Here is a 14,003-nt window from a genome sequence, read left to right on the forward strand (position 1 = left end):
CACTGTCCTAATCAGTGCGACGCCGCATCTGCGATTTCAAAAAATAGTTCCTGTACTACTTTTTGCGATTTCGGGCCGCGATTTACATTAAATTGCGGCCGAAATCGCGGCAAATCGCGGCAAAATCGCGGCAAAATCGCGGCAAAATCGCGATTTTGAATTCGCAGCAGTGTGAACCTAGGCTAAAGGATACATTCAGAGTCTGGAGCATCTTTGTAATGCCAGCTGACAGCAGGCTTTAGCCCGCTGTTGGCTGATTCTGAGTCACAGGACAGCACAAACGAGTGCACTCCTGTGACCCACACGAAAAAAAAGTATGAACAAAGGAGCTTTGGCCATACTTCTATTTGAAATTTCTCTCACAGTAACTTGGTAATGTATTACTATATAGTAGGGCTGGGGAAATTAAAGATTAATTCCTCGATTAATCTTCCATTTTTTTGATCGATCAAAATTCTTGACGTCACCGGACAGCCTGGACAGTGGGACTTACCCTGCTGGATGCGAGCAAACTGCACCCATTGTATTGAGGTACCTTTGCATCTGTGGAGCAGGAGGATGCATCAGGCTCCATCAGGGGAAGGGGGCAAAAATAATCATTGTTTTCCTGTCCTAAGCAGTTTTGTGCAGACAATTCTTTGTGTATCGGCAACATCTGTTCCATGTGAAAGACTGTTCAGTTATTCAGGGTATATTGTCAATAAAATGCGATCATATCTGCTTCCAGAAAATGTAAACACTCTGGTATGTCTGCGTGACTAGCTAAAGTGATGCCTACTTGCCTACTATAAAGTGACTGACAGTCAATATACTAGATACGTTTTATAATTAAAGTTAAACTAACGTTCTATGTTTTTCTTAAAGTTTAATAAGAAAAAATTACTTATGTCAGTGCTACAGTTTGAATTTAAAATGTATTTGTGTGAACTGTGAAGATTGTGGAAACAAATTAGTGTTGGGTGATTGTATATAGTGTATACCACATTTACCACTGACTAATGCAGAGTTGAAATGCAAGGAGATAAGCGAAAAGTATTTGGATCTGTATATGCTTTATAATTAATCGAAATTAGTCGATTAATCGATAAAAAAAACGATTAATCGAACACGAAAATTTGAATCAGTAACAGCCCTACTATATAGAAAACAATCATTTGAGAATGATTATAGCTGGTCACAGACATTTTCAGTAGCTAGTTTTACAAAAACTGATGTTTCATTTGCTTCTGATGCAAAAAATAAAATACAAATATTGAGAGAGAGAAAGAGAGAGAACAGAAGATTGTCCAATTAGACAAAACAAAAGGTTGGGAAAGGTTGTACACAAAGCTAGTGTGCTAATTAGTGTTACAGAAAGTTAGTAATTAAACATATACTGACCCTGGACAAATCTGATGGTCTGTGAAGTAAACATTTTTAAACTGCTTGAGATAATCAGAGCAGTTATTTTACAACCTTACTTCAATCCTCTTACAAATCACAGGACTGAGCAAATAGTTCAAAGTCCTAACACAAGGCTTCAGTTGTGGGACCAAAGGCCGATTTAAAAGCCAGACACCGCAGCGTAGTGAGCAAATCTCATAACAGACAATAGAAAGGACTGTGTATGATTTGTTGACAATTTGGAGTTACAAACCAACGGAAGCCCCTTGAAGATGGGACACATAATATCTGTATTTGTCAGGGAGCTGCCTGGTGCTTACATATTTGGAGGAATTTTCCTGCCTGTGACATTGTTGCTGTTAAGTCTTATTTCATATCTCAGGATAAAACTTGAGGAAGGTACGTGCTAAATGGCAACGTTGTGTGTGTGTGTGTGTGTGTGTGTGTGTGTGTGTGTGTGTGTGTGTGTGTGTGCGAAGATATACTGTATTTATTGGCGTATAACGCTCACTTTTTTTACCCTGAAAATAGAGGGTAAACTGTGCCTGCGTGTTATATGCAGGGGGCTGTGGAAAGTTTTTTTCCCTGAAACTTCCCTCTAAAAGTTAGGGTGCGTGTTATACACCTGTGCGTGTTTTACGCCGATAAATATGGTATGTGTTTTGGACCGTAAAATATATAACTGCTTGAAACATAATTCCAGACAATTTTTTTTTTAGTTTTGGACAAAGTTGGCAAACTCAATTAGTTTTTTTATTGTTTTTTTTTTTATATTTATATATATATATATATATATATATATATATATATATATATATATATATATATATATATATCTATGCCCTGACTTCTTATGGCCATCATGACAGAAGGTGCACAACATCTTTTGGATAGAGTGGAGCGGGATTAGAACACCTGTCAGTTTGTATTGCTTTCTGTGCCCCTGTTAGGGAGATTTACCCTCTCTATCTGTTAATCATTATCATCAAATATGGAAGTAAAAGAAAATCCCAAATTATGGGTTGACACCAGAACAGTAATAGAGGGGAAATCTTCCAATGTGGAAACTAGTTCTGGTGACCCTGGTGCCACCCGAGATTCCCTCACTTTGTAGGGATTTCCACTTACTGTATTTTTTGGCGTATAACACTCACTTTTTTACCCTGAAAATAGAGGGTAAACTGTGCCTGCGTGGTTTACGCAGGGGGCTTTGGGAAGTTTTTTCCCTGAAACTTCCCTTCCGTGTTATACGCCTGTGTGTGTTATACGCCGATAAATACGGTACTTTCTGTTGTGGCTATGGGACAGGAAGTGAAGGAAAATCTCTCTTTTGGGATGGAATATAAACTGACAGAGGTTATAACTCCTCAAAAAGAAAAAGAAAATACCTTTAGTTAAACTTTAACCATTCCCCACTCTACTGGGGAACACTCTATTACTGCATGTACCCCCATTGGAAAGATTTTGATCACTCCCTGTGTCTCAACAATTATAAAAAACTGTTAGGGCCCTTTCACACGGGGCGGATGAGTAATGATCCGCCTCCGTGTGTCCGAAAGCTCAGCGGGTAACGCTCCGTATATCCCCGCTGAGCCGTCGGATGACACTGTGCAGGGACCGCCCTGCCTTTTCTCCGCTCTCCCCTATGGGGGGATCGGATGAACACGGACCGTGTGTTCGTGTTCATCTGATCCGATCCGCAGACGGAAGAAAAAATAGGACATTCTTCCGTCTGCAAAATCGGATCTTTGCGGAGGCGGATGATTATCCGCTGACACCCGTAATCACATAGGGACCAATGCATGTCCCGTTTTCATCCGCAAACGGATGGATGAAAAAGCGGACATACGGTCCGCACGTCTGAAAGGGGCCTTATGGCTGAAATTAGGCTTTCAAGAATAGTTGTCATGAGAACATACAAAGGACTTCCTTCTGTTAACGCCTGGTTATCTCTGGTTTCAATACTTTCTCAAGTCACTGAACCATAGAAGATATTTAAAGCAATAATAAACCGAAAAAAAAACCCTGCAAGACAATGGTATAATGTGCTAGTGTGCATTGCGTACTAGCACATTAAGAAATACTTACCTTAGAATGAAGCCCACCGCTGACAGAGCTTCCATCTTCACCCAGTCTTCCTTCCAGGTTCGCGTGCTCCAGCCGTCTGATTGGCCGAGCTGCAATGATGTCACTACCACACACGCACACATTAGGCCGCGTACACATGATTGGTCAAAACCGATGAAAACGGACTGAAGGACCGTTTTCATCGGTCCAAACCGACCGGTCAGTTAACCTTCGGTCAAAAAAATGAGAACTTGCTTTAAAATTGAACCGATGGACACCTAACCGATAGGTCAAAACCGATCGTTGTATGCAAAAGCATCGGATAAAAACCCGCGCATGCTCAGAATCAAGTCGACGCATGCACTGTCTGTGGATTCGATAATTGTGCCTGCTTGCTCCCAGAGTCCTGCTTCCCGATTTGTGTCTCCTGTGGGCTCATCTGCTCGGTCAGCTTACCCCCCCTCCTCTGTATCAGATCACCCCCCTCCTCTGTATCACCCCCCCTCCTCTCTGTCACCCCCTCCTCTGTGTCAGGTCACCCCCCCTCCTCTGTGTCAGGTCACCCCCCCCCTCCTCTGTGTCACCCCCCTTTTCCTCTGTGTCACCCCCCCTCTTCCTCTGTGTCACCCTACCCCCCTCCTCTGTGTCAGCTTACCCCCCTCCTCTGTGTCACCCCCCTCCTCTGTGTCAGCTTACCCCCCCCCCTCTGTGTCAGGTCACCCCCCCTCCTCTGTGTCAGCTTACCCCCCTTCCTCTGTGTCAGCTAACCCCCTCTCCTCTGTGTCACCCCCCCTCCTCTGTGTCAGCTTACCCCCTTCTTTACTCTCACTCTGTCACTTAGCCCCTCGCTCACCTCCTCTCTCCCACCCACCACTCTTTCTCTAATCCCCCCTCTATCTCTCATCCTCACCCCCTCTCACCTCCTCCTCTCTCCCACCAGCCCCTGGCGCCCTGTGATTGGGTCAAGTGGTCATGTGCGGCGGGCGGGGCTGGCCTGGCCTATCCTCAATCGCGGGGAGCGGGGCTGGCCTTCGCTGCTAACTGTGTACGACTGTACGCTCGCCGTCTTCTCCGCCTCCGCCTCCTCAGGCTCTCCAGCGGAATAGATCCATGAACATGTCCCCATCGGGGCGGCCCGGGCATGCAGTGTGACAGGTGAGAGACTCGTCTCCCTCGTGAGTTTTTGCTGCTGGCCCGGGGAAGTGGGTATTGGTCTGGGACGAGGGAGGGAGCAGCCAGAAAGTCAGAGTGTAATGTGTTATGCCTCCTATAGTAAAATGCTGGGCCTTGTAGTTCACCAATGCCTCCTATAGTAAAATGCTGGACCTTTTGGTCCCACCAATGCCTCCTACAGTAAAATGCTGTGGCTTTTACTATAGGAGGCATTGGTGGACTACAAGGCCCAGCATTTTACTATAGGAGGCATTGGTGGACTACAAGGCCCAGCATTTTACTATAGGAGGCATTGGTGGGACTAAAATGCTGGGCATTGTAGTCCACTAATGCCTCCTATAGTAAAATGCACCAATGCTGTAGTGTCAGTGTGTATTGTGTAGTGGTCTGTGGGTAGTATATTGTGTAGCGGTCTGGGGGGGGGGGGGGGGCGCCACAGGGTTAGCTCGCACAGGGCGCCTGAACACCTAAGGCCGGCCCTGTTCCGGATGCTTCAATCTTGACCTTAAATAGACAACAAATTATATAAAAAGTGCCTAGAACATTTTGCTAAACAAAAATCACTCAGCTGCAACTATTACAAGGGATCTCATTATAAGGCAACCTAAAAAATGTTGCGTCTTCCCTAACTGTGTTTTATGAATTTTTACATCCAAAAATATAAAAACAGAAAGTGCTGTGCTTTAGTAGAAAAAAGTTCACAATGCCCTTCGGTAATATATTCAACATTGCAAAGTTACTGAAATGAGAGTGAGCAGACACCACCAGGAACACCTTAGGAACCACACTGACTTTGAATGACGCGGCCTGTCAAGCAACAAGGTCTCAGCGAAAATACTCAGGTTCACAAGCTAACACTTTAATCCTGATAACACCTAGATCTGCCTAAAGAACAATTCCTGCTGTTACAACTGTCTCAGATCCCTCTATAAATAGCAATAAATATTCCTCATGGTGTAGCATGTTCATACAGCATTGTCAAAAAAAGGACACACTTCGACAGCCATAGAACACAGCATCAATGAATGCATACAGGTAAAACAAGAAACATATTACAAGGCCTCTGATCCCAGATTATGATGTTACCCAATGAGATGGCTTTCTTAAAAGTATCTTTATTAAAAAACAAAAACAAAAAAAATAAATGTGCTTACATTAGTGCAAACTCCTAATTTTGGTGTGATTTCAGCATCCTGTAATCCCCTGTACAACAACACTTAGGCCCCTTTCACACGGGGGTGGGAGGTGCGGTGGCGGTATAGCGCCGCTATACCGTCGGAATTGCCACAGAATTGCGGCGGTGTTCGGCTGCTAGCGGTGCGGTTTTAACCCCCGCTAGCGGCCGAACAAGGGTTAATACCACCGGCAATGCGCCTCTGCAGAGCTCCTCTGACCGCTCCAAAGATGCTGCTGGCAGGACTTTCCGAGTGGTCCCACCCAGGACCGTCTTAATAGCATCATGGGCCCCTTGGCAAAGTAATGCTCTGGGGCCCCTACAGTGATGACAGTGCAGGTAAACAGACATCAAGTAGGTAGGAGGCAGACTGCCTCCCCTGTGTATCTATCACTCTCAGTGCCATCATGGGGCCCCCAATTTCGGGGCAGAGTGGGCTAAAGAACCAGCTGCTTTGGGGAAAGTGCAGGGGCCCCCATGCAGCTGGGGCCCCTGGGCAGTGCCCAGGTGTGCCCTCTCATTAAGACAGCCCTGGTCCCACCAGCGCATCGCCTCAATGTAAAAGCCCACGTACCTTCACATTGAGACTGCAGGGCAGGAGTTTTTCAGGTGCTACTTTTAGTGCTAAACCGCCTGAAAACTCCTCAGTGTGAAAGGGGCCTCATGCCCCGTACATACGATTGGGATTTCTGGCGATAAAAAGTGTGCCGGGAATCCCGGGGGGAAAACCGAGAACCTGCTCAGTCACTTTCCCCGTGTACACACCAGAGGTTTTCCCATTGGAAAAACTGCGGTGAGAGCTTTGGCCGGGAATCTGGGCCGTGTGTATGCTCCACCACAGTGTTTCCCACAGGGAAACTGCCGGGAAAAAGACCGCTGAGAATCGCGGCAGGAAAAAAGAGAACATGTTCATTTTTCCTGCCGCGATTCCTGGCGGTTTTCTTGTCTTGAAAACCGCCATGGAGCATACACACGGCCACTTTTCCTGGCCAAAAGCTGTCATGGCAGTTTTTCCGACAGGAAAACTGTCCGTGTGTACGAGGCATCAGACAGGAAGAGTGGGGGCAGTACTTGCAGGCAGTCCCTTGTCAACAAGGAACATGCTGACAGGAGCAGAGAACAGAAAGATGGCATGATAAGACTTACTCTTGCTCTTTTACTGTCCAATCACAAGCTGAGATTGTTCTTTTTGGGATAAAATGGGGCAGGGAATCAAGCCTCTGTCAGGTTTATAGCATATTGTTTCCCTACTGGGGAGAATTCCACTGACTTTTTTTCAGAACAGGAGGTAATAGGGAAATCTCTCCAATGGGGGGGAAATAGAGAAAGGGCATTTTTTTGTAGAGTGGTTATGATAATGACTGAAATGCTGTTTGCTCTTTCTTTTCCCTTTGACTACCACTACCCTCATTTCTTGCATGAGCATCACAGGGACAGGAAGGGAGAGGAAAACACAGGTGAAAAAAAAAAATAGTGTATCTCTTCCCACTCTATCCAAAACATAAATAAAAACATAACAGAACATATATATGCGGCCTCGTGGACTGGGCTTTTTGCCATGGGGCCATATATATGCGTATCTGTCTTTGTGCTTAGAGATTGACGTTCAGTGTGCTCCAAGCACAGAGACCAAGGTCTCACTGAGAGCCCCGGGTCCTGTACAAACAGGAAATGGTGGCACAGCACAGACGTAGTCAAAGTTCTGTGAAGATATTTATTGATCATCCAGCCAGACAATTACACAAGATACCTTTACGCGTTTCGCTTGAGTCGCTGGAGCTTACTCATAATGGTTATCAATAAATATCTTCAAAGAACTTTGACTATGTCTGTGGTGTGCCACCATTTCCTGTCTTTCCTATATTGCATCCATGGTGGCGAGTCGAGGTGAGCACCCACAGCTGTCAATTGCTTAACTGATTTGCCTGAACAGTGTGCTACATGTGTTTGTGCTCCCGTACTAACGATCGGGACCCGGAACACCCGGAGCACCTGATTGGCTACCGCAGTAATCAGTCACTGTGAAGCCTGCCCCTGTGTTTTTCTCTCTATAAATAGAGAGGAAAGACACATTGGGGGTTATTTACGAAAGGCAAATCCACTTTGCACTACAAGTGCAAACTACAAGTGCAAAGTGCACATGGAAATGCAGTCACTGTAGATCTGAGGGGGACATGCAAGGAAAATAAAAAACAGCATTTAAGCTTGCACATGATTGGATGATAAAATCAGCAGAGCTTCCCCTCATTTCAGATGTACCCCTCAGATTTACAGCGACTGCACTTCCAAGTGCAATTTCAGGTACACTTTGCACTTGTAGTTTGCACTTGTTGTGCAAAGTGGATTTGCCTTTTGTAAATAACACCCACAGTATTGTATACATCTCCTTGAAGGGAGAATAATAATAAATAAAAAAAAAAAAATACCTAGATCAATGTTTAATCTAGGTCAGTGCGAGGTTTAGTGTTTGGGTCAAGTAAGAGTCAAAGGTCAGGGTGAGTATATTTTGGGATTTTTATTTTTATTTTTTTAGTTAGTTTTAGCGTCAGCCTCAGTCTGTTTTAGGTAAGACAAGAAGAAAATGCAAAATGCTCAATATTGTTTCTGGGCTGTACTACGGGTACAGACAATAAATAACACACACACATGCGTTATTGTAATTGTCAGGAGCAGGAAAATGTATTTTGGGGTGTTCTTTGGTGGTAGGTTATGGCATTAACCACTTAAGACCCGGACCAAAATGCAGCTTAAAGACCAGGCCCCTTTTTGCGATTCAGCACTGCGTCGCTTTAACTGACGATTGCGCGGTCGTGAGACGTGGCTCCCAAACAAAATTGGCGTCCTTTTTTCCCCACAAATAGAGCTTTCTTTTGGTGGTATTTGATCACCTCTGCGGTATTTATTTTTTGCGCTAAAAACAAAAATAGAGCGACAATTTAGAAAAAAATTCAATATTTTTTACTTTTTGCTATAATAAATATCCCCCAAAAATATATAAAAAAATATATTTTTTTCCTCAGTTTAGGCCGATACGTATTCTTCTACCTATTTTTGATAAAAAAATCGCAATAAGCATTTATTGACTGGTTTGCGCAAAATTTATAGCGTTTACAAAATAGGGAATAGTCTTATTGCATTTTTATAAAAAAAAAATTTACTACTAATGGCGGCGATCAGCAATTTTTTTCGTGACTGCGACATTATGGCGGACACTTCGGACAATTTTGACACATTTTTGGGACCATTGTCATTTTCACAGCAAAAAATGCATTTAAAATGCATTGTTTATTGTGAAAATGACAATTGCAGTTTGGGAGTTAACCACAGGGGGCGCTGATGTTATGTGCGACCTCAAGTGTGTTTGCAATGCATGAATCTATGTATTGTTGAGTGAGTGGAGAGAGGGGGCGGCGTTCCTGCGCCCACTATGGATGCACCGCCACTGGCCAAAACTTACTCTGTGTGCTATTGAGTTGTTAGGCTGCCCTGCATCCAGTGTGTTTCAGGCATTCAGTGCTGCAGGAGGTTATGTTACTGATCATAGAACGCGTCTGTCCAACTTTTGCCCCCCTTGCTTCCCTACAAGTCTTCTGGGACACATCGCAGGCTTTGAAGTCGCAAGGCTTTACATCCTGTTTCCCTTAATAGAGATGCCAACGACCTGCACCCAAAGCCAATTAAGGAATCGGTTCGGGGGAGGACATCACTTTATCCCTGGACATGTAAGTGTCCTTATAGTAAAAGTTAGCAGCTACAGTATTTGTGGCTGATGACTTTTATATTTTTGGGGGGGATGTACAAACACATCATCCTACAAATAAAATAAAACCTTGGTTTGAGAGCGTTTTGCAAGATAAGCAACATTTTTTAAATAACTTTTGACTTGATATACTAGCAGCGTCATGTCACAACTGGGTATAAAATAGAAGAGAGGTGCCTCTAAGTGTAGTAATATGGTTATATTTAATGAAGGTACAACATTTAGAAACTCACATGGTTGATGATTAAAACAGGCACATCTAAGTATGCAAGTATCCAGGGTAAAGCTGTCCACAAAGACCATCCTCCGTACCACCATTGATGTCATACCTTCCTCTCTGCGCTCCACGAGCGGTTCAAGCCTCACTTTCAGATCTCTCTACTGCAGAGTAGTCTTCCCGATCACGATTGCAGTCTGACAGCGGTGAGAGCCGGCAGTGCGGGGGATGGTCTATGTGGACAGCTTTACCTCGGGTGCCTGCATACTTAGATGTGCCTCTTTTAATCAACCATGTGAGTTGCTAAATGTTATACCATCATTAAGTGTAACCATATTGCTACACTTAGAGGCTCCTCTCTTCTCTTTTATACTCTGTAGATCCTGCTGGATTTTGCTTCTACTCCCCTTTGTGGATGGACATTTTATGGTTACACAACTTATCACATTGCTATAATTATTTTATATGGACTATAGACTGAAGGACTTATGAATAAATGGTTGTGGAACGAATTATTTGAGTTTCCATTATTTCTTATGGGAAAATTTGCTTTGATATACAAGTGCTTTGGATCACAAGCTTGCTTCCAGAACGAATTATGCTCGCAATCCAAGATTTACTGTAGTTGATTCAGAAAATTATGAATGTAGCCACCACTGTAAGGCCCTGTACACACGTCCGAGAAACTCGACGAGCAAAACACATCGTTTTGCTCGTCGAGTTCCTTGTGAAGCCGCCGAGGATCTCGGCGAGCCAAGTTTCCCTATTGACTAACGAGGAAATAGAGAACATGTTCTCTATTTGGCTCGACGAGTTCCTCGTCGGTTTCCTCGGCCAAAAGTGTACACACGACCGGGTTTCTCGGCAGAATACGGCTCCCATCGAGTTTCTGGCTGAATTCTGCGTCGTGTGTACGGGCCCTGATAGACACTTTAGGATTATGTGTACTTGAATGTAGTGACTGGGGAATCCCTTGTACTATAACTCATGATCATATGATGAATAGACATTCGGTACTGACTGCACTACAGAACACTTTAGTTTAGCCGCTTTATACTTCTTGCCAATGTATTGGATATCCCAGCACGGTCAGCCCTAATGAACAGCCACACAGTGGCCATCTAATTATCTGGTGATGATTAATATGTGTTAGCTAGTAAAGCTCTTATTGATTTATATTGCTAATAACAGTGCTTTCCTTTATCCCCAGTAAATGAAGAACTGGCTCGAGCCCGAAACCCCAGAGAGGCACTGCAAGACTCTTACCTTCAATACAGGCAATTAAAAGCATCCAAAGGCCAGCAGACGAAGAAGACTTCCTAATACATCTAAACATCTAATAGCAGCACATATGAGGAGTCATTTTAACTATTAATAAGGTTAATCCTTGTTTGCTTTAAACATGTAGGAAAAGTCTATTTTTTTTTATTCCTTCCTACATGAGCTTGGGTGTTTAAATTAAACATAGGTTTACTTCACCAAAAGTGAACATTACTCCTTTAGTAAATCAACCCCGTAATGTGAATTTTCTGACACTCCTTGCGAAAAAGGAAGAAGCTAAGAAAGACTAAGCACAGCTTCGAGGGGAAAGAAAATGGCGCTTGGCAATTAAAATGTGTTTCCTGGAGAAAGGCTTTTCACCTGAGACTTTAAAGCTGGAGCTATCTAAAATACGTCACTGGCCGATTTACTCATGGCTACTGGCGTTGCCTGTGGAACAGAATATGCTCTAGTCATCCAAATCTCCTTCTTCTGCAGTTATGCTGCTCAGAACTGTCCATGTGCAATCATATAACAGGAGTGGTGCGTCGGAGCTATGAAGAAAATAAGCCTATTATATAGTTCAGATTCATTCCAAGGAGGACATCATATTTTTCTTAATAGATGTGTAGACGTTTTTTGCAATTATCACACAGCCTTTTGAGCAGTAATATGTCTGTAAAGCAGCCAATTTGTCATTGAACTCTTGCCTGTCTGAATTTTTTTTCATCCGTACAGTATTTTCATGACCGGTATGGTAAGGATGTATCGGGACAAACTGTGATCTTGACTGAGCCCATCATTAGAGCAAAGAAGCCTCACACAGTAATTTCATAATGGCAAAAGGTAATAAAAAAGCAGCAATTACCTGAAGTGTGGGAGTTGTTTGTGCAGTACCTGGCAGAAAGCACATACCGTATTATCTATTTACTTCTATGATACAAAAAGAAAAAAAAAAACAATAGTGACTCATCCAAAGAAGAACATGGAATGAATAGATCCCAATGGTAATGCTTCAATATCAATTCAAACACCTGCACATAAAAGTTATATAATAAATATATGTGTGTACAACAGGGGTGCCCAACCAGTGGCCCGGGGGGCCACATGTGGCCCGCAGAGCCCTCTGATGTGGCACACGACCTCCTGCTATGGGATGGAATAGAATACAGTTATTAAAGGTAAGTTCATTACTAAAATCATAGGGGTAGATTCAGGTAGCTTTCAAATCTGCGCCGGCGTATCGTTACGCCCATTCTCAAAGGCAGATACGCCAAAAAAATAGGCTTCCTCTGCCGACGTAACTTGAATGAGGCGGCGTAGAATTGTGTGCAATATTACGTTGGCCGCTAGGGTCGCTTCCGTTGTTTTCGGCGTAGACTATGCAAATTACCTAGATACGCCGATTCACAAACGTACGTACAGCTGGCGCAATTTATTTACGTCGTTTACGTTAGGCTTTTTCGGCGTAAGGTTGCTCCTGCTATTAGGAGGCGCAGCCAATGTTAACTATGGACTTCGTTCCCGCTTCGAAATTTGAATTTTTTACGTAGTTTGCGCAAGTCTTTCGCGAATAGGGCTGGACGTAATTTACGTTCACGTCGAAACCAATACGTCGTTGCGGCGTACTTGGGAGCAATGCACACTGGGATATGTACGCGGACGGCGCATGTGCCAGGGGTCAAGTCCTGGGGAAAAAAGTGTGGGAACTCCCACCCAAGAAACACTCCCCCACCAAAAAAAAAAAAATGATACGCTCATATGCATAATTACTAAACCGCAAGTTCTTTCTAAATCCCACGATAACTCGCGGCAGACCTCCGCAATGTCTCCTGGAAACAATGACAAAAGCTCCCAGGAGACATTGCGGCATCGAGGAAGTGACGGAAAATCCCCACACACTACCCGATTAATCCGTATACAGGAAGCGGCCAGTAACATAAAGGATTACCAAGAAGAAGCGCAGGTACATGAATCTAGCCCATAGTGTATATATATGCATATCTTTTCTGCAGTGGTTACTGGGCTGCTTTTAAACTGATCCGCAGATGCAGAGTAATGCACCGGCAGGTTACCTGCACTGAGCCATAGACTTCTATTACCTGCGAGTTTGGTGTGCATTCTGAAAGTGCACCACACTTACCTGCAGGAAAGCCACAGGTGAACTGTGCTGCACTCGTGTTGCGGGTAAACAACAGTGCATCAGAGTGAAAGCAGTCTTAGGCCCCCTTTCTTACAGTCAGTCCAACCCAATTGGACCCTCCATTCACCTCTTAGGAGTGGCAGATGTAAATGGCCTTGTGTCTGTTTACAAAAACCTACCTCCAATCCGCTTAAAAAAAGTAGAGTGGGTTCTATAGAATAGAGCGGGCTGCCATCCACCCGCTTCGCTCATTGTGGCCTGCGACCAGTTACCAAGTCGCTTAAGTGGCATTCGTTCTTTAAAAGGTTGGGCACCCCTGGTGTACAATGTGCTTTTTATTGTCATTTCACTATTAAAACTAAAGCTAAATGAAATACCTGCAATAGAACATTTTTTTCCTGGGGGGTTTAGCCGTGTGGAGTATAAATATGCATCGCGATCCACAGTGAATCATGAATTGTACCCACACAATATGCTTTAATTACTATGTCATAAGCGAACGTCCAACAGACACGTGCACATTCTTAGAACAATCATTTGTAAAAAAAATTCAACTCATCCATTACATATGCTTTTTGGCACATTGCCTAGCCTAAAGAATACTTTCATTAAACTAGTGACTAGTCTACTAAGCAACCAGCAACTGTACAATATATCATAAAGAGTGGAATGGTCATATACAGCCCGGCATACAAGGGAATGTGGTCAGGAGTATTTCATATAGAGCCCAGTGAACAGAATGCATTGGTATGGAGTGTGTTATATAAAGCCCCATGTACAGCATGCAGTGGTTAGGAGTATGCCATATACTGTACATCCCAGTGTA

The 14,003-nt window shown here is 43.8% G+C and overlaps 1 long non-coding RNA gene across 1 annotated transcript; it reads left to right on the plus strand.

Annotated features, from left to right (window-relative positions):
- Positions 1 to 1,488: 1,488 nt before the first annotated feature.
- Positions 1,489 to 11,996, plus strand: LOC120935391. The gene is made up of 2 exons (XR_005748454.1): positions 1,489 to 1,782; positions 10,985 to 11,996. It is a non-coding gene; the product is annotated as an uncharacterized LOC120935391 (long non-coding RNA).
- The last annotated feature ends 2,007 nt before the right edge of the window (positions 11,997 to 14,003 follow it).

The sequence above is a fragment of the Rana temporaria genome, chromosome 4 (assembly GCF_905171775.1).
Source record: "Rana temporaria chromosome 4, aRanTem1.1, whole genome shotgun sequence".
In the NCBI taxonomy this organism is placed as follows: Eukaryota; Metazoa; Chordata; class Amphibia; order Anura; family Ranidae; genus Rana; species Rana temporaria.